General features: G+C 37.9%; 1 protein-coding gene and 1 pseudogene across 3 annotated transcripts in view; one reads left to right on the top strand and one right to left on the bottom strand.

Annotated features, from left to right (window-relative positions):
* KLHL13 (kelch like family member 13) overlaps nucleotides 1-21,455 on the top strand; it is a 199,100-nt gene that overhangs the window by 43,650 nt on the left and 133,995 nt on the right. The gene's annotated exons all lie outside the window — the stretch shown is intronic.
* LOC102389180 lies at nucleotides 16,624-17,490 on the bottom strand (annotated as a pseudogene).

Below are 21,455 nucleotides of genomic sequence, written 5' to 3'. Positions count from 1 at the left end.
GAAGAGTTGACTCATTTGAAAAGACTCTGATGCTGGGAGGGATTGGGGGCAGGAGGAGAAGGGGACGACAGAGGATGAGATGGTTGGATGGCATCACAGACTCAATGGACATGGATTTGAGTGAACTCCAGGAGTTGGCGATGGACAGGGAGGCCTGGCGTGCTGCAGTCCATGGGGTCTCAGAGTTGGACAGGACTGAGTGACTAAACTGAACTGGCTTCATTGTTGTTTCTTTTTGTGTGAGTTGTTCATTTCTCTCCTTTTCTCTCTCTCTCTGAAGACTGACTTTCTCTGATTCTCTTTGCACTTGACTGCCCCAAGACCTTGAGTTTAATTTTAGCCAGACTAGGATTGCTCTGGGAGAAGGCAATGGCCCCCGACTTCAGTACTCTTGTCTGGAAAATCCCATTGGCAGAGGAGCCTGGTGGATTGAAGTCCATGGGGTCGTTAAGAGTCGGACATGACTGAGCAACTTCACTTTCACTTTTCACTTTCATGCATTGGAGAAGGAAATGGCAACCCACTCTAGTGTTCTTGCCTGGAGAATCCCAGGGACAGGGGAGCCTGGTGGGCTGCCGTCTATGGGGTCACACAGAGTCGGACACGACTGAAGCAACTTAGCAGCAGCAGCAGGATTGCACTGCTCCAATTCCCAGGAGAGAGAGTATAATTAGTTTGGCTTAGGAGGAGTTCCACCCTGGCTGCAGTCAGCTTTGCCCAAAGCGGATGGGACCAGAAAATAGAACCCTTGTCTATTGTTGTGCATCAGAGATTCATGGTTCTGACAAACTGAGAAGGGTGTTGTGTCTCTTGCAGGTTCAGTAAGTGCTGGTTGGCATACATTTATCTCTTCAAATATATTTAAAATAATTTAGTTTTCAGAATATAGAGGTTCATAAAATGTTTATAGCCTATTGGAATAAATCTTAAGTTAGGGATTGCAGAACCAGAAAAAGTCACACTGTCATACAAGAGTGACTTTTCTTTTTATTTTCTTCATGTTTTATATAATTACACTTACATAACAGATAGATATTTAGTCAAATGTATCAGCCCCAAAGTGCTCCTTATTTTAAAAGGAGGCAGTTGTTTATATACAGAATATCTGTGGATCCAGCAAATGAGAGAGTCTCAGGTTAAAGAAAATAGATACTTAAAGTGTCAAACGTGTAATATAGATTTAAATTGTGGTAAATTTTTCTCATGGTTTGAATGAAAGCACTTTATTTGAAGAGTTTTTGTTTAGATATATTAAAATTCACAGTTATCCTCAAATGGCGAAGGGAAGATTGGAAAGTAACATTTATTATGACTCTGTTTAGTTAGGCACTTGGAGAAGGCAATGGCAACCCACTCCAGTACTCTCGCCTGGAAAATCCCATGGATGGAGGCGCCTGGTGGGCTATATTCCATGGGGTCGCTAAGAATCGGATACGAATTCACTTTCACTTTCACTTTTCACTTTCATGCATTGGAGAAGGAAATGGCAACCCACTCCAGTGTTCTTGCCTGGAGAATCCCAGGGACGGGGGAGCCTGATGGGCTGCCGTCTGTGGGGTTGCACAGAGTCAGACATGACTGAAGCAACTTAGCAGCAGCAGCAGTTAGGCACTTAACGTTATGTTATTCCATTCAGCCCTTATAACTGCCCTTTGAGAAGTAGGTATCCTTATCCCATGGCCAGTGACAAAATGAAAACCCAGGGGAAATTTAGCTTGCTGATATGTGGCTGGCCTGGGATTTAAGCTCTGGTCTGCATGACTTGCAAGTCTTTTCTCTCCCACACCCTAGCCTTCGGGAACATGAAAAATTTATTTACATAACCTTTCTAGAGAAAGCTATAAGTAGGACTGTATAGGAGCCACCGAGTTCATTCTCTTGTCTGTATACTTAAGTCTCAGTCTCAGCATCAAACATGTTGCAGCCATTTCTCCAATATCTGGAGTGAAGACATTAGTTATGTAATGTTTAGTCATTTAAGCACCTGGATTTTTCAGAGGTCATTCAACTGATAAATCAATGTTTAAAAATAGCAGTGGCGTCTTCAGTTTGCAAAAAATATATATATATTTTTAACCTTATATTCTAAAGATTAATGCATGCTAAATTGAGAATTGAGGGTGAAAAAGGGAAAGCTGACCTTTCTTAGTCTGAATAAACAGGAAGAGGAAAGCAAAGACTGGCTAAGCAGCATAAGACAGCATTAAGCTTTCCCCTTTTAATGTGAAAAATCAGAAGAAATACTTATTTTAGAAATTTTTGTTGAAGACATATTTACAACATAAATGCTTCTTTACATTTTAGTTAGATGAAACAAATTTAAATTGTTTGTTCTTGGTGATGTTGACTGAAGAGGCAAATAGTCGTGATTTTTACCAGTGAGTTAATGATAGTTTACCTTCTGATTTATTAGCCTAAGTGGCTTTGGCAATAAAATGAAAAGGAATAATCATTTGGTTTATTGCAATTTCAGACTTAGTCTGAAAAAAATTTAAAGCAATGACTAGGGTATGATTCCTAAAATAAGTAGGCTTTGTGTTTGGATGGTGAAGAATATTCATTAAAGTTCTAGCAAAAGATAAAAATGCGAGCTCTCTACAGGAGATGAAATGTGATCTCCCAGGCTTACCACTTAAGATTAGGTTGATATGAACTAAATCTAGCCTAATATTTTATTTGTTAAGAATTCACAGTGACCTTTTTAAAATAGAGGGACAAGAGATGCAGATGAGTTTGATGTTTTACAATTTATATTGTTGCTATCTTTCAGGACATGAAAAGAGGAATTCAAATCATTGTTTTATTTCTTGTTTGTTCCTTTAGAAGCTATCTTTTCTAGTTAAGGGACAAACTAATCAAGCATGACATGCTTTAGCCATCAGAATCTTGACCAACTGATTTCAGCATTTCTCTTCTAAAAGTACCTGATTGAAAGTAACCCTGAGTTACTGACTCTGATGTTGGCCCAGCTTTAGGGAAAATGAAGCCCACTTAGTGTTAATTGATTGAACCTATTGTCCTCCACAGTTCTTTTAAATACCACTAATGTTTTTTCTCATTGCCATGCCTAGAAGCAGGGAAGGGAACTTATTAGTGACAGAATTTTCTTCTTAGGAAGCTAAACCCTCAGTATTGTGGCCACTTTGACCTTTTATTCTTTCTTACTTCTTGACCCCATTTTCTTATTCTTCTGATGTCCAGACCATAAGACCGCACAACAGGCCGGTTGTGGTACAGCTCAACTTTTACTCTCATGGTGAACATGTTATGTGGGCCATAGACTTTATTTAAAGAATATATCTATTTGGAGAAATTCAGCTCCTTGATGCTCTTTCAGGATTGAAATTCTAGTTTCTCTTCACATCTTCTATCTTAGCTTTCTTCTTCAACCCTGATGACTGTTTGCTGCTGGATTTGGTCTAAGACCTTTACCAGCAGTCAGTTTTGCATATTCACACTTAATTGTTGGGTTTTTATAAAGCACTTCACTTTTTATTCAACTTTGTTGCTTCCAATTTCTGGGCTACTGTTTCTTTGTTCTGTTTGATGAACTATGAGAGTACTAGTAATAAAGAACATTTTCCTTTTTGCCTTGACCAGATTCAGGGCCAGTTTCTGAGTTCTCCTCACTCTGTGGCTCTCAACTCTATCTTCGTCAAACTCCCCCCTTTAAATAAATTTTTGGTTGTGTAAGAAATAAAGTTCATAGGTAATATAACCTGCCTGTACATGTTATAAAAAAAACATGACACTGGGATAATAATATAAAGGTTAAATGAGTGTAACTCATAACACAGTCTGTGTTTGGGGATGTAATTATGAGGGCACATTGTCCTGGAGGATAGAATGAAGTCATTGATGCTTGTGCCTACTTCTGTGGAGGAAGTGTGTGTTTGTGAGAAGAAAGATAATTCTAAGAAGTTTGGGAAAGTAGAAAATCAGTGATGCACATGGACCGTAAAAATGTTAGAATAAGTGATAACCAACCAGACTTGTTTGTTGTGTATGATAAGAGAAAGAAGAAAACACTTGAAGTAGAGAAAACATGTCAGGACAAATTACAGACTGTCAGCATGGAGAAAATGAGGAAGTATGGTATTCTCATAAATGACCTGGGCCATATTTATGAGTTTAGTCATGAAACAATTTCTTATGTTGTGATATGGGACAGGATACTGTTGAGCTATCACAGAAAGCATATCCTGCATTTTGAAATATATTATCACCTGTTGAGGCATATTTTAGGTTCCTAGTACTTCAGAAGTCCTCCAAGACCATATCCTTCTCTAGGTGATGAGAAATAGAGGATGGTTTAAAAAGAGAAACAGTGAAACAAGAAGCTATGCAGAAGTTGTGCAGTAGATGTCTCTAACTCAGAGAAGATTGAAAAACAACAGGCAGCCCCCAAGCAACTTTCAAATATCATCTTTCACAGCAGAGCTCTTTTAGTTATAAAAAATCTCAAAAATACATAGTTTGACAGTCATCTGAAATATTAAAAGTAGCTTTTATCGAGATCGACATGGTTTATGTGTGGCTACTAATTTAATAACATTTTGCTCGAAATTTACTAAAAGGATTCTCATATCCTCCATGACATTTTTTGCAGAGGTTTCATTGCTTTCGGAGAAGGTAATGGCACCCCACTCCAGTACTCTTGCCTGGAAAATCCCATGGACGGAGGAGCCTGGTAGGCTACAGTCCATGGGGTCGCTAAGAGTCGGAGACGACGGAGCGACTTCACTTTCACTTTTCACTTTCATGCATTGGAGAAGGAAATGGCAAGCCACTCCAGTGTTCTTGCCTGGAGAATCCCAGGGACGGGGGAGCCTGGTGGGCTGCCGTCTATGGGGTCACACGGAGTCAGACACGACTGAAGTGACTTCGCATAGCGTAGCATCATTGCTTTTGCTGTAATGCCTTTATTGCATTGAAATCCTTTTCAAGAAGTGGAAGGTTGAAAATGCTCTAATATATAGAGCATGGAGTGAGTACATGATTTAATTTTGAGATAATGTCTTTATTTGATTCAAACTTCTAGCTCCATAAAGTCTTTGTCCTAAATTTTTGGCATTCTCTCTTAACTTTTAATAAGCTCTACTTCATATTAGTATATGCACAAGTGCTCTTGATACCTGTGTTGGGTTTAGTCTGACAGAGCATTTTTCTCCTCTGGGATATGGGGTGATTCTTTGTTATGTGGAACTGCTCCACATTCCATGCCTCTGGCCTCTGCCAGAGTGGTTCCCCTCAGTAATTAAGGGTTGTAAAAGCACCCCAACACATTTGCAAACTACTCCCTAGGGAGCGGTAATCACTGACCATTTGGCTCTTTCTTGCTTTAAGTACATATCTGCATTTCTCAAAAAAACCTTCACAGATTTCATTTATGATTTAAGAACATTTAAGGTCCTTCCCCATGTACTTTTCAAAGAAGGATCTTTTTCACTGTGTGACTGCTAGGAGATGAATTGTTTGTGATTCCTGCTAAATCCAGACGTGGAAGTCCTAATTCCCCTAGTATTTCAGAATTTGACTACATTTGGAGATAGGAGATTTTAGGGTGGGCGCTAATCCAGCATGACTGATGTCCTCATAAGAAGAGGAGATTAAGACACAGAGAGAGGACTGTATGAAGACACAGGTCATCTGCAGTCTCTCTCAAGGAGAGAGGCCTCAGAAGAAATCAACCTTGACAACACGTTGATGTCAGACTTCTAGCCTCCAGAATTGTGAGACGCACATTTCCGTTATTGCAGCCACCCTGTCTATGGTACTTCGTTATGGCAGCTCCAGCAAACTAACACCGTGACCCCTTAATGTGTGTTAACCTCCAGTTCGGTATACTAGAAGAGCAGTGTAATTTAGTGATTGCAGTTCAAGTTTTCAGTATTACAATCCCAGCTCATCCACTTAGTTGTGTGACCTTGGGCACATTAATTAACCATGTGAAACTGCTTGGTTTTTTTTTTTTTTTTTAATCTGTAAAATGAAGATCAGGATACCTTCTTCACCAGGTTGTTGTGAGGATTAGGTGAAATAAATAATGTAAAGTACATGATACCTAGAGGACTTCCTAACGATTAGTTCTCTCTTCATCTGCCTCCACTTTTAGGTGTGTTTTGCATTTTCTAAAAGAATGTAAGGCATGCTTGGCAGATGAGCCTCTATTGTGAAATTTCAGGCTGTCTGATCGGTGGATGGCAGAGAGGTTTGGGGGCAGTTAGGTATTTTCAGTAGCTTTAGTCAAGAATGTGCATATAATATTTTGCAGTTTACAAACAGAAAGTACCTCACATTCACTTATACATGATGTGCAGTTATTAAACCTAACTGTGCCTCAGGAGACATTGCGGTAGCCTTTGTTTTGCTTGTCTAACTTCCTTTAAGACACAGGAGACCTGTCCTCTGGGAATCTGTTGGGTTGTCTTCCTTTTTGATGTTCCATAGCCCCATAGCACACATACCTTTATTCACAGCACATATATGCTCTATTTTAATGGTCTCTTTTCCCCAAGAGATTGAGTTCTTTGAAGGTGTTGACTGTTCCTTTTTCATCTCAGTATCCCTAATGCCCTGCGCAGTGCCTGGTTCTTTGTAGGTGTACTCTAAATTACGTATCACTAACCTTTTTTCAGTGAAGTTAAGTGGCATGTACTTTTTTTGTCCACTTTTTGTAAGTTATGAGCATTCCTTTTTTAAAATATTTATTTTTGGCTGCATCAGATCTTAGTTGTGGCACATGGGACCTTTGCTGTGGCATGTGGGATCTTACTGTGCACAGACTTCTCTCTGGTCGCAGTGCTTAGTTGTCCCAGGGCATGTGGCAATCTTAGTTCCCTGGTCAGGGATCCAGCACACGTCCCCTGCATTGGAAGGCAGGTTCTTAATCACTGGACCACCAGGGAAGTCACTTACTGTCCATGTTACAGATGAGAATGAAGTTCCCAGATCACACAATTCAGTGGTCAGAGCTAGAATTTGAACCCAGAGTTCATATTCTTAACCAAAAGGATGGAAGGGCTATTGTATTTGGAATATTGATGCTTTTGAACTGTGGTGCTGGAGAAGACTCTTGAGAGTCCCCTGGACTGCAAGGAGATCAAACCAGTCAACCCTAAAGGAAATCAATCCCAAACATTCATTGGAAGGACTGATGGTGAAGCTGAAGCTCCAGTATGTTGGCTACCTGATGCGAGGAGCTGACTCATTGGAAAAGACCCTGATGCTGGGAAAGATTGAAGGCAGGTGGAGAAAGGGATGACAGAGGAAGAGATGGTTGGATGGCATCACTGACTTGATGGACATGAGTTTCAGAAAACTCTGGGAGTTAGTGATGGACAGGGAAGCCGGGCATGCTGCAGTCCATGGGGTCGCAAAGAGTGGGACACGACTGAGCAACTGAACTGATTGTATGGTAGTGTTGCTCAGATACTGTAGAGCATTGCATTGTGAGGGTCAAGAGCCTGAAGAACACCTAATACGGAGGCAAACTGGGGTGTGTATGGGGTGTGTATGTGTCCTGAGGCTTGGAAATGAAGTTATATCCTAATGGACACTTTTCTGTATTGTTTCTACTTGTAATGAATGTACAGATAGTAAACTACATCTCTCATATGCATTTTCTTCATTAATAAATGTATAGTTATGAAGAGTGAATTTTTCTTGCTGTAATCTCCCAAGTCTCTTAATATGCATGTTATCATTACCCACTACTTCATTATACATTCTAAGATTTATTTTAATAGCAGGGTTAAAATGGTTGATGCAACTTTAGGGAAATTTGCTATATGTTTATTAAAAATAAGGTGATAAAAAGTGAAGATGCTGCTCATGACAGTTAAAACCTCAGATTTCTTGATTCCTTGGCAAATGAAACATTCTAGAATTTTTTCTTTTTAAATAACAATTTACCCCTTGAACACCAATATATTTTTCATTTTAAATACTTCATTTGAATATTGTTCTTGCTGACTTGTGGCCATCTTTACACCTATTACTAACAGTCTCTTAGACACACCCTTAGGATCTGTTGAGACTTGTAGCACTGTTTGTTTCTATAATATATGGTTCTCAAGTGTTGTGCTCTCCTTACCCTCCTTGAGCTGGTTTCTGTGATTCCCCTTTCTGTTGCTGTCAAATATACATTGCAGTTGTCAGTGTGCCTTCATGTGGCTCCCTTCTTGCCCCCTAATGATGTGTTGCAGGCTTAAAACCAGTCTGCCAAGCTTCTTAGGAATTGTACTAGAAGGACTAAGGGGCATGTTAGTTACTAATATAAATGTGCATTTGTTCTTGAACTTCATGACATGTGTTTTGTCTCTGAGACCTCTTATTTACTGATTTCTTTGCTGCACTTTGAACAGATGAAGTTCCTTCCAAACTGGTTCATTCTAGGCATTATATTGTAAGATACTGTTAATTTTCATTTTATGTGTTAAAAAGGATTGTTTGGCTTTATATTCAGGTAATTTTGCTATAGATTGTGACATTTGCTATAGAAACATGACATTTTATGATCAGATATTATTGGAAAGTAAGATTCTTTCTGCTTTACTGAAAGAAATGGTGCTATAATTTATCCTGTGAAAAAGTGGGAGAAGTCCCCAAATATTTTCAGTGGTTGTTCTGTGACCAGCATTCATTTAGGCACCTTGCAGTTCTTGATCCAGAAGAGATTACTGGGTTTTAAATTCCAGTTTTGACATTGGACAAGTTATTTAAGATCTCTGGGTCTCAGGGTCCTCATTGATGAATTTCAGATAATTATGTCTGCCTTCCCAGGTATTGAGAATTGCTGGAAATGTACATACTAGAGGAGAATACTTGACAATTACTTGGTTTTTATCTAGTCACAGAGCTAGATATTGGTTGAGCGAGGACTTTGGACTTGTCCTGGAAGCAATGAGTATAGATCACTTATTGGAAATGTCTTCTGATAAACGAAAGCCAAAAATGAACATAGTCAGCATTCAAAAATGTATATGTATACATTGGGAGTAAAAATGGATCTTATGGGAAAAGTAAAGATTCTAGGAAGAAGGGGAATACCAGAACTTACTTCTTTTCCTCTTTTTCCTTATTCCCTAATTGGCCAGTGTGCATTTTCTTCTAAGGATAATTTTGAATTTTGTTGGAATTTGATAAGAGTGTTGCTTTTCCTTGGAATTGTCAATTATATTTTTGCACTGCCTTTTAGAGTCATCAATTTGGTTAATGGCACTACCATCCATCAATCACCCAAGATATAAAAACTTTACTGATAATTTGCACTCCTCTCATTCATCCAATTAGTTGATTAAATCTGTCCACTCTTCTCCTTCCTTATTACCACTATTTCGTTTCCAGACCTCCTTGTCATTCTCTTTACACCGTCATGACAGTCTGCAAGCTGGTCTTGCTGTTACTCTCTCCACTTCCCCACTGGTTTTCCACATTGTGGTTGGTGCGCCACAATTCATCTCGCCTGATGCTGACACCATCCTCACTATTTCCCAAGTGTTTGCACTTACCTCTTTTATGGTACACTTATCCTGATGTAGAAAGCACATGGAAAAGACAAGATGAGTGATTGATACTTCCCCATTATTTTCCAGCTTCCAAAATAATTTGCTGGTTCTTTACCACCTTCCAGAAATGCTCAGTGATCATTTTTAGCATGACTATGAACTGTTGCATTTAGACATATATGATGTGCTTCAGTCCTCATAGTTATTACCCTTATTGATCCTCAAATGATCCCATATTTGGGCAATGGAGGCTTATTTATATTGGCTTCGAAGTCCTTTTGACATGGCCCTAGGAGTCTTTGATGGCTTCCTTACTTTTCAGTGTAAGATGCTCCAGGGTCCTCTTGTACATTTCTGCTCTAGACCCCATTATCAGCCATTTAGAAAATGGAGCCCTTGTTTCTTTCTTTGGAGGGGAATGTTATTTAGATATCACAATATAATTATTAGGAGTACTATTGCTACTAGATGGATCATTGTTTTAAAGCCTTTATTGAATATATTAATACAACTATAATTTTTCTTTAGGATAAACTATATCATGAGTTCTTATTGATAATGACCATTCAAATTTAATTAACCTCAATGATAACTACATATGTATCCCCTTTTGACAAATACAGAGGTTCAGTGATATCTACATAATTATCATTTTGTTTATCCCACCATATATACGCAACAGCCTCAGAATAACAATACCAACACGCCCATCAACAATGTGATTATTGGAAGCCATTTACAATATGTGTGTGTGTGTGTGTGTGTGTGTGTGTGTGTGTGCATGTCTGCACAGTTGTGCTTTGGAGCAGGGTTTTTTTGTTTTTTGGTTTTTTTTTTGTCTTTAAAGTATATCCCACTAGAAGTCTACATTTAAGTTGTGTTTTAAAGTCACTTGAATTATATTTGCTGTTTATACAATTATACAACCAACAAGGATACACAGTTTGGGCCATTTATTTAATTTTACTTGTGATTTTAATACTAGTTTTTAAATGCAATTTTGAATTAGGTATATGATATTTACACAGTTCAAAATCTAGTCTACAAAAGAAGACATATTCAAAGAAGTCCAACTGTTACCTTTCTCTCCTTCTCATATACGTAGCCATCCCAATTCCTTTCTTAGGTAAACAATAGCATACTGTATACACTGAGGATTTTTTGTTTTTGTTTTGCTTTGCTTAGAAATGTATTCTGAAGATAACTTTGCAGTAGTATATGGAGATATTCCTCATTATGTTTTATAGCTACTTAGTACTCTATTATGTATACCTATAGTATTTTGGGCTTCCCACGTGGCTCAGTAGTAAAGAATCCACCTGCCAGTGCAGGAGACTAAGGAGACACAGGTTCGATCCCTGGGTCGGGAAGATCCCCTGGAGGAGAGCATGGCAACCCACTCCAGTACTCTTGCCTGGAAAATCCCATGGATGGAGGAGCCTGGTAGGCTGCAGTCCATGGGGTCGCTAAAAGTTGGACACGACTGAGCGACTTCACTTTCACTTTTCACTTTCCTGCATTGGAGAAGGAAATGGCAACCCACTCCAGTGTTCTTGCCTGGAGAATCCCAGGGACGGGGAGCCTGGTGGGCTGCCGTCTATGGGGTCGCACAGAGTCGGACACGACTGAAGTGACTTAGCATAGCATAGCATAACATAGCATAATGACATGTATATATATATGTATATGTATATATATGTGTATATATATATATAAGCATGTATATAATAATAAGATATTAAGTTGGATCTCTAAGACAGTGTCTACCTTAATGAAACTTAAAGACAACCAGCACAGTAATGAAAACGTGAAATACCTGGTAGTTAGTTAATGTCTATATGATTGGCCTTTTCGTGATGATATAGGTTATTGTAATAGAAGATGATTTGCTCAAAGTTTTATTCAATCCCCTCACTTGTAATTGGCTATAACTTACACCTCTGTGCTTCAGTGAGGTGTTGTAAATATGACACAGGCTTAACAGAGTGAGCAGCAGTCTGAGATGGACATGAACTTACTAAAAACAACATACTTATATCTTCCCTTGCTGTATTTCCTCCTTCTCATACACATTGTGAGAAGAAACCGTTTAAAATACATTTTTCCCCCTTTTTCTTTGTCCCATTTTTTTTCCCCTCTCATAATTTCTAAGCACTTTGGTTAAAGCTCTTTTAAGTGAACTGTTTTATGTCCTTGAGAAAGCAAATAAAGGTTGAAGTACAAGTGCCTCTGAGCTCTTGCCCAGGTGAGGGAGGGGAGGTTGGGCCTCTGTGCTGGGGGTGCCTGTGGTCTCTCAGCTGGACTGCTGGCCATCTTTATGTATTAAGTCTAGAGCAAAGGAGGCTTTCATGCCTGGGTCCTGAACTTTGAAGGGAGATGGAAGGTCTAAATATAAGCCTTGGCATTCTGGATACTTGCAATTGAACTTTATTCTTTTCTCTTTTTAATACTAACCCAAACCAAAAGCTTACACCTGTCTTTTATCATTAGTAATATGAAATTCAGGAAAGAAGGGGGAAATATTTTAGTTGAAAATATTAGAAAGCATTGTGGGTTTCTGTAAGCAAATATGTAAACAATTGTAAATGTTTTGTTTTCTAGTCTATTGGGGTAGATGGAGTAGTGGATGGAAATATTAAGTAATCAAAATATTTCACAGAGTGAATTCTTGTTTTTTCCAGTGATTTTTATTCACTCTTATTAAGAAATTCACAAAACTGTAGTTCATAGGTCAGATTCAAAATCCACAGCCACCCTCACTGGCTATTTTCAGTTTCATGGTTTGCTCTTCTAGCAATTATTTCCTCAAATTAGGGCTGCCAAATTTAGCAAATAAAAGTACAGGATGCTCAGATAATTTGAATTTCAGTTAAACAACAACTTTTTTTTTTGGTATAAAAGGAAGTTCCATGCAGTATTGTTGACATTCATATACTAAAAATGTATCCACTGTTTGTCTAAAATTTGAGCTCAACTGGATGGTCCTATATTTTACCCAGCAACCCTCCACCAAATCAAGTATATTAGGAGCCTGATTGAACAAGTCAGAAGCCTTTCAGTGATATTAATTGATGCCACCGTGCATTGACCTCTCTTGACTAGGGCTCTCTTCACTAGTTGTCCTTTCAATTTTGCTTGCACTGCCCATGTCGTCATGAGTCAGTGGCTTGATATGAAACAAACCTCTATGCCATTTGTGCTAATTACTATGGTTACGTTATTTAAATATCACAATCACTATTCAAATGTAACTATGAAAAGGAAGCTATTTCTAAGAAAAGAGAGTTGAATGTATTGGGTGATTCCTGAAATTTCAGGGATCCATTGAAATGCTTAAGATTTAAAAAGCTGTCAACCCTGTGTATAAGACAGCAAAAGAGACACTGATGTATAGAACAGTCTTATGGACTCTGTTGGAGAGGGAGAGGGTGGGAAGATTTGGGAGAATGGCATTGAAACATGTATAATATCATGTATGAAACGAGTTGCCAGTCCAGGTTCGATGCACGATACCGGGTGCTTGGGGCTGGTGCACTGGGATGACCCAGAGGGATGGAATGGGGAGGGAGGAGGGAGGAGGGTTCAGGATGGGGAACACATGTATACCTGTGGTGGATTCATTTCAATATTTGGCAACACTAATACAATATTGTAAAGTTTAAAAATAAAATAAAATTAAAAAAAAAAGAGAAACAAACAAAAAAAGATTTAAAAAGCTGTCATTGGGTATGCAGTGCCCTGCTGAGCCATACTGGAGCTTGAAGAAATTAAAAAAATCAGTAATACTATCAGTAATACCGAGGCTGTCTTTATTTAAAGTACTGGTGTAATGTTCATCATGGGTTTTCTGTATTAATTTAGATTTTTTTTAAAAAGGTTTATTTAGCTTTAATTCACATACCATAGAATCCATTCATTTAAAATGTACAGTTCCAATTTATAATAGCCAAAGCATGGAGACAATGTAATTTTCCATTGATAGATGAATGGATAAAGAAGATGTGGTACATTTATACAGTGGAATATTACTCAGCCATGAAAAAGAAGAAAATAATGCCATTTACATTCCAGTGGTCATATATGGATGTGAGAGTTGGACTGTGAAGAAAGCTGAGCACTGAGGAATTGATGCTTTTGAACTGTGGTGTTGGAGAAGACTCTTGAGAGTCCCTTGGACTGCGAGGAGATCCAACCAGTCCATTCTAAAGATCGATCCTGGGTGTTCTTTGGAAGGAATGATGCTAAAGCTGAAACTCCAGTACTTTGGCCACCTCATGCGAAGAGTTGACTCATTGGAAAAGACTCTGATGCTGGGAGGGATTGGGTGCAGGAGGAAAAGGGGACGACAGAGGATGAGATGGCTGGATGGCATCACCGACTCGATGGACATGAGTTTGAGTGAACTCCGGGAGTTGGTGATGGACAGGGAGGCCTGGTGTGCTGCAGTCCATGGGGTCTCAAAGAGTCAGACATGACTGAGCAACTGAACTGAACTGAATGGACCTAGAGCTTATCATAGTAAGCGAAGTAAGGCAGATAAAGACAAATATCATATGTGGATCCTGAAAAAATGATACAAATGAGCTTATTTATGAAACAGTAACAGGCTCACAAATGTAGAAAACAAACTTATGGCTACCAAAAGGGAAAGGTGGGAGAGGTATGAATTAGTAGATTTGGATTAGCAGATACAAACTATTATATAGGAAATAGATAACCAATGAAGTCCTACTGTGTAACACAGGGAACTATATTCAATATCTCATAATAAACTATAATGGAAAATAATCTGAAAAGGAATATATGTATGTATGTATAATTGAATCACTTTGCTTTATACCTGAAACTAGCACATTGGGGATTTTTCTTTTTTCCTGAGTTTTCAAGCTTTTTACTCAGTGCATGAAGTGACAGCCAGGAAAAAACAAAGTCACTTGATCTGCCATAATGAAAAAAATTCATTTGTGTTCTGCCAGCCTTCCAGTGATATTTTGGTTTCTTAAGACTTAACATAGTAGGATCACAGTAGATAGTTAAAGGAAATAATAAGATCTCTGCTTGGTCCTTTAATCCAAAGGCAGACTAGGAAGAATCGGATATGTCCCTGAAAAACCCATTTCATTTTCAAACTGATTCAACCTAGTTTCAGGGAAATGAGCAAGTTTCAGATTAAGAAATGAGCAAGGAAGACAACATTTAAATGACTGTTGCTTGCTCTGAATCCTATTCAGCACACCACTAGACAACATGACTAGACAGCATGCTGCTGCTGCTGCTAAGTCGCTTCAGTCGTGTCCGACTCTGCGACCCCAGAGACGGCAGCCCACCAGGGTCCCCTGTCCCTGGGATTCTCCAGGCAAGAACACTGGAGTGGGCTGCCATTTTCTTCTCCAATGCATGAAAGTGAAAGTGAAGTCGCTTCAGTCGTGTCCGATCCTTAGCGACCCCATGGACTGCAGCCTACTAGGCTCCTGCGTCCATGGGATTTTCCAGGCAAGAGTACTGGAGTGGGGTGCCATTGCCTTCTCCACTATGTCTTAATTCTTCCTCATTTGGTTTAGGACTTAACCTATGACAACTAAATACATAATTTTGAATACAAGTACATTTAGGCAGTAAGCAATGGATAGAAAACCTTTTGCTATCCAGTGACCATGTTTAGGTATATACAGAGTGTAACCACAGACCCCGTCCAGCAGGGAAATTTGACAAAAAAACCCTATTTCTACCTGTAACAGCTGTCTGTGAATGTTATCCTGAGTGGAAGGTGTTTGTTCTTATGTTCAATTCCTCGTTAAGTAAACTGGACGACGCGTGTGGGGCCCATATCCAGAAAGATCAAAGCACCAAGGCTAAAGACAAAAAAAGTCAAGTTGTGGCACCTACTGTATAAACAGAGCAACACAGTATTCCTTTATCATACCATTCTATATAGCACGAACACCAATCTATCTCTTGACACCAGCCCTTGCTTTCCCCAAATTTGACATTGCAATTGGTATACCCAGTTCATTACTGGATTCGGCTTTCTGGGTCCTTTGTTGTTGTTTAGTTGCTAAATTGTGTCCAATTCTTTGTTACCCCATGGACTGTGGCATGCCAGGCTCCCTTCCCCTCCACTATCTTCCTGAGTTTGTTCAAATTCCTGTCCATTGAATTGGTGATGCTGTCAAACCATCTCATCCTCTGCTGCCCGCCCTTCTTTTGCCTTCAATCTTCTCCAGCATCAGGATATTTTCTAATGAATTGGCTCTTCACATCAGGTGGCCAAAGTATTGGAGCTTCAACTTCTGTATCAGTCCTTCCAGTAAATATTTAAGGTTGATTTCCTTTAGGATTGACTAATTTGATTTCCTTGCAGTCCAAGGGACTCTCCAGAGTCTTCTCCAGCATCACAATTTGAAAGCATCAATTCTTTGGCACTCAGCCTTCTTTATGGTCCAACTCTCACATTCATACATGACTACTGGAAAAACCATAGCTTTGAAAACCATACAGACCTTTGTCAGCAAATTGGTGTCTCTGCTTTTTAATACACTGTCTAGGTTTGTCATAGCTTTACTTCCAAGGAACAAGTGTCTTTTAATTTCATGGCTGCAGTCACCATCTGCAGTGATTTTGGAGCCCAAGAAAATAAAATCTGTCACTATTTCCATTGTTTCCCCATTTGTTTGCCATGAAGTGATGGGACTGGATGCCATGATCTTCGTTTTTTGAATGTTGAGTTTTAAGCCAACTTTTTCACTCTCCTCTTTCACCCTCATCAAGAGGCCTTTTAGTTCCTCTTCACTTTCTGCCATGAGAGCGCTATCATCTGCATATCTGGGTCCTTTAACTTGCTGCATATGCACTCTATTCTAAATGTGATTAATCACAAAAATAATCTCTTCAAGAAACCTTCATAGCAAAATAACAGATTTCCTATTACCAGTAAGAGGATCAAGTTTAATAGGCCAAAATAGAAGATGGGAAGTCTGACAGAACTCATGTAGATGGCACAGGAGGTCTCTGACCTCAGGCCCCCTGTGCTGAGCAATAACATCACTGGCAAACTCCAAGATGTAAGAACTATAAATATCCAGTCATGCAGGAAACAAGAATGTTTCTTTCTCATTTATTCATCCTCTGAACCCTCAGCAGACCTTTCGTTTGTAGCCACTTTCCAATTTGTGCCTTTGTCCTCTCTTGTATTTCATTGTACAATGAATAGTGTGAATTGTAGGGATGTGGGCTTTTTTCTCTTTTTTCCTTTTGGCTTTCTTAGTGTCTCTTGCCTCACTTGCCACTGAACTGCTGGATGCAGAATCATCTGACTGGAATGTGTCACTTTCTGCCTCTAGGAATAAAGCAGATTTCTTGAGAGACTTTTTCCTGGATTTTTTCTTCAGCTTCTGTGGTTGTCTCCTTTTCCTAGCACTAGAAGCCCCAGTTTCTTCTGCGATCTCACTTGAGGAATCAGCTGTTCTATCTGTGGTTTCCTTTTTGCTTTTCTTCCGGTTTTTGTGTGATTTTTTTTTCTTATTTCTTTGTGGGATTTCTTTGACTTTTTATGTTTGTGGGTAGATGATTTTACCTGGGGAGATGTTTTCTCCCCATTAGACAGCATGTACTATCTTGTTGATCACTGTCTGTTTCAGATTCTTGAGGGTATAACTCTTTATAGCCACTGTGACCCCATCTGTCTGGTGTGTTAGCTTCATAATCATATAACTACTTGTTCCAGGATTTAGCCTTAAGAAAATCATCATCCACTGCTCCATAAATTTCATTCTTTGACTTCCAATAGTCTCTTGACTTTCTTCATCAAAACCATCATTAGGTATCTGGCTTGAACTACTGGGTCATATTTTCCTTTTGGTCCCCCAGTAAGCATCTTCCATCTGTTTCTCCAGTTCTCTAATTCCTCCTGTAACTTATTGTGAGCATCTATGTGCCAGATAACATTCCTTAAGAGAACTTGCCCCATGGAAACTTGGGACATTTTTCAATCCCTTGATCCTGAGGCAATCAGGCACTTGTTAGTGTGAGATAAGGAACCACTCCATTACAAGATTTCCTCCCACTTGGGAAGCAAAGAGTCGGAGCTCAAAGGCAGCTCTACACCATGTGCCACAGCCTCGTGTGGTGAGGGTGGAGGGAGGAAGTGGTCTCGAACATGACATTGTGATTCAGCTGTACTTCAGTAAAAAAAAAAAAAAAATGTACAATTCCAGAATTTTTAGTAAATTCACAGATATGTGCAAATATTACCAATTTGGATATATTTTTTTATCACCAGAAAAATAAACACCTGCTCTTTAGATAACAGTCCTACCACCCACTATCTCCTTCAGCCCTAAGCAGTGACAAATCTACTTCCTATCTCTATGGTTAGCCTTATTCTGGACATTTTATATGAGTGGAGTCATACAGTATGTTACCTTATTTGACTGGCTTCTTTAAGTTAGTGTCATATCTTCAGTGGTCATCCATGTTGTAGCATGAATCAGAGCTTCCTTCCTTTTTATGGCTAAATGATATTCCCTTATATAAATATAACACATTTTGTTTATTCATTCACAAATTGATAGCCATTGGCGTTGTTTCCTACTTTCAGCTATTTTGAATAATGCTGCTATGAACATATATGTAAATGTTTTTGTTTGATAAGCTGTTTTCAAATTTTTTGGGTGGATTCCTAGGAGTGGATGTGCAGGTCATATGGTAATTCTATGTTCAACTTATTTTGGAACTGCAAAACTATTCCACAGAAATTGCACCATTTTGCAAAAATTCCCACTAATACTATACAAGGGTTCTAATTTCTCCATCCCCTAGCCAACATTCATTATTACCTGGTTTTGTTTTGTTTTCCATAATAGCCAACCTAATGGGTGGGAAGTAGTATCTCAATATGAATTTGATTTGCATTTTGCCTGTGATTAGTGATGTTGAGCATCTTTTCATGTACTTGTTGGTCATTTGTGTATCTTCTCTGCAGAAATCTATTCATGATCTTTGTTCAATTCCTGATTGAATTTTTTATTGTTTATGAGTTGGAATTCTGTGTATTAATCTCTTGTCAGACATATATTTGCAAGTATTCCCCCCATCCTATAGGTTGTCTTTTCACTTTTCTTGATAATGTACTTTGGTACATAAAAGTTTTTAATTTTGATGAAGTTCAAATTATATTTTGTTTTGTTGTTTATGGTTTTGGTATCATAGTTAGGAATTGTTTGCCAAAACTGAAGACATAGGGAGTTACCTCTATGTTTTCTTCTATTTCATCATTCAGCCCTAACATTTAGCTTTTTGATCCATTTTAGTTATATTTGTATATGGTATGAAGTAAGGGTCCAATTTCATTCTTTTGTATGTGGCTATCCAATTGTGCATAGTACCATTTGTTAAAGAGACTGTCCTCTCCCTGTTGAATGATCTTAGCACTCTTATTGAAAAGCAGTTGACCAAAGATACATGGCTTTATTTCTGGACTATCAGTTCTGTTCTGTTGATCCCTATGTCAGTTCTTATGCCAGTACCAAACTGTGTTGATTACCATTGCTTGTTAGAAAGTTTTGAAATTAGGAAATTTGAGTCTTTCCACTTCGTTCTTGTTTTTCAATATTGTTTTGACTATGCTAAGTCCCTTGCAATTATATATGAACTTTAGAATCATCTAGACAGTTTCTACAAGGAAGTCAGATGAGATTCTGATAGGCTCTATGTTAAATCTTCAGATCAGTTTGGGGAGCATTGCCATCTTAACATTATTAATTGAATCCATGAACATAGGATATTTACCCATTTATTTAGATCTTATTTTTCAGCAATGTTTTGTACTTTTCACAGTACAACTTTTGTGCTTCTTTTGTTAAATTTATTCCAAAGTGTTCTTTCCTTTCGTGTGCTATTATTAATGAATTTTTTAAATTCCATTTTATATTTTTTATTGCAACTATAGAAGTAGAACTGATTTCTACATATTGAAATTGTATCCTGTAACCTTGGTGAACTCATTTATTAATTCTAACAGTCTTTTTACCCAGTTCCTTAGGATTTGCTATGTGTAAGTTCATGTCATCTGCTAATAGAGCAAGTTTCATTGCCTCCTTTCCAATCTGATGCCTTTTATTATTTTTTTCTTGACTGTTTGCCCTGGCTACTACTTTGAGTACATTATTGAATAAAGATATTGAGAGCAGTTACCCTTGTTTTGTTCTTGATTGTGCAGGACAGGCATCCAATCTTTCATCTTTAAGTATTGCATTAAATTAGCATTTATCTTGATTACTGAGTTTTGGGGAACCCCTAAAAAATTTCAGCCTGAGATGTCGCTCAATTCACTTCAGTCCTGGACCTGCACTTTAAAAAGATTTGAAGAAAATTATAAAAACTCCTAAGGATTCTACTGTACAAGTGGCTTTTTCTTCTCTTCCTGTTTTGAAGAAGATATCTATAAATCACAGTTCATGCATTCATTGTTTTGAGTGAGGTTAACTTGTGGAAAAAGATCCAGTTAGCAGGCTTATATACAAAGAAAAAGCCTAGTCTCTAGATCAAATGATAAGGGAAGTCACAAATTATTCCTATTTTAACTTTTTTGATTAATCTACAAACCTCAGGCCTGTATATATCCCATAATATGACTTATACTATCTATATGAAAGATTGTGTAAAGTATAGAGTTACCTACACTTCCCTTACTGTCTTCTTTAATTTTGTTAAGTTTGCTAAACTTGTTAGGGGCTCAGGAAAACTATTATCTTTATCCAGACCTGCATGTTCTGTGTACTCCATTGAATCCCTTGCACAGTGTAAGTTGAATGACCTAATTAATAAAGTGGAGATTTATTTTGGAAAGGTTTTTGTCTGGAATGTTGGCTTTCTAGGAGCTCTGATTAGTGAATTGTCATTTAAAGGTTTTTACCATATTTGAAAGTCACTCACTAAAAAAAGATAAAACTCTAGTAAACGGACTGTACTAACTGTGATCAGGCCAGATGTTTGTTGTTTTCATTGAATTGACTCATGCTGATTATGACTGAATGGTGTGTTAACAGTATTCTATCTTTATAAAAGGAAATTCTTTGTTTTTTTAATTTAATGTTTAAGAGTATAATAAACTTTTAGAAGACAGATTACAATTAAATATATTTTTTGCTAAGATTGATTAGATTATGGTTATTAGATTATTAGATTATAACTTACAGTGGATCTTAGTTAAAGAGTTCTTAATATAATTAATTAGCTGATCATGTGGGTAGAATTCAATACATTCTTCTTGGTCAGAATAACAAATATTATACAACATAAATATTATGTAATATATGAGTGGACTTTTAAAAATCTGTTTACATTTTTCAAAATTTTCATGTAAATATTTTGTCCAAAATATAGTCAAAGGATAAGCATCTTCTGTTCATATTGACCTAAATCATTGGGGGAATAATTGACACTTTTTAAAGAAATCAGTGGTAAAATGCTGATTTTACCACTAGGAAAGAAATACTTTAATTTCTTTTGCTATTGTTCAGGTTTTGCTTAGTGTTTACAGCATGGACTTCAGATTTCAGCTATAAATTGATTTGAAAACTAGTATCTTTAAGCTTAAAGGCCTCCAGTGCAAAGACAATAAAATGATTTATTCTTTATTTTTATAATACTAGAAAAATACAATGTAATAAAAACACTGCATTGCATCTGGATTTTTCAAGTCACTTGGAGCTTGATTATTCCATTATATTGGAGACAAAAGCATTTTTGTTTTAAGATAGCTTATGAATCTCATTTTGCTTGGATAAACAGCTTTCTGGTAAGGTAATTACTGTAATATAAAAGCACTTAAGAATTTTACCCTTTGGAACATGGAGGACAAATTCAATTTTGGCCAGCTAGCATGGGGATGGGAAAAAACAACCTTCACCTCCTTTCTTAAACTAACCCCAAACTGGAAGCTTTAAT

Source organism: Bubalus bubalis, chromosome X (genome assembly GCF_019923935.1).
Source record: "Bubalus bubalis isolate 160015118507 breed Murrah chromosome X, NDDB_SH_1, whole genome shotgun sequence".
NCBI lineage: Eukaryota > Metazoa > Chordata > Mammalia > Artiodactyla > Bovidae > Bubalus > Bubalus bubalis.
Note: the sequence above shows the minus strand (reverse complement) of the source record. Positions and strands in the feature narration are given on the sequence as shown.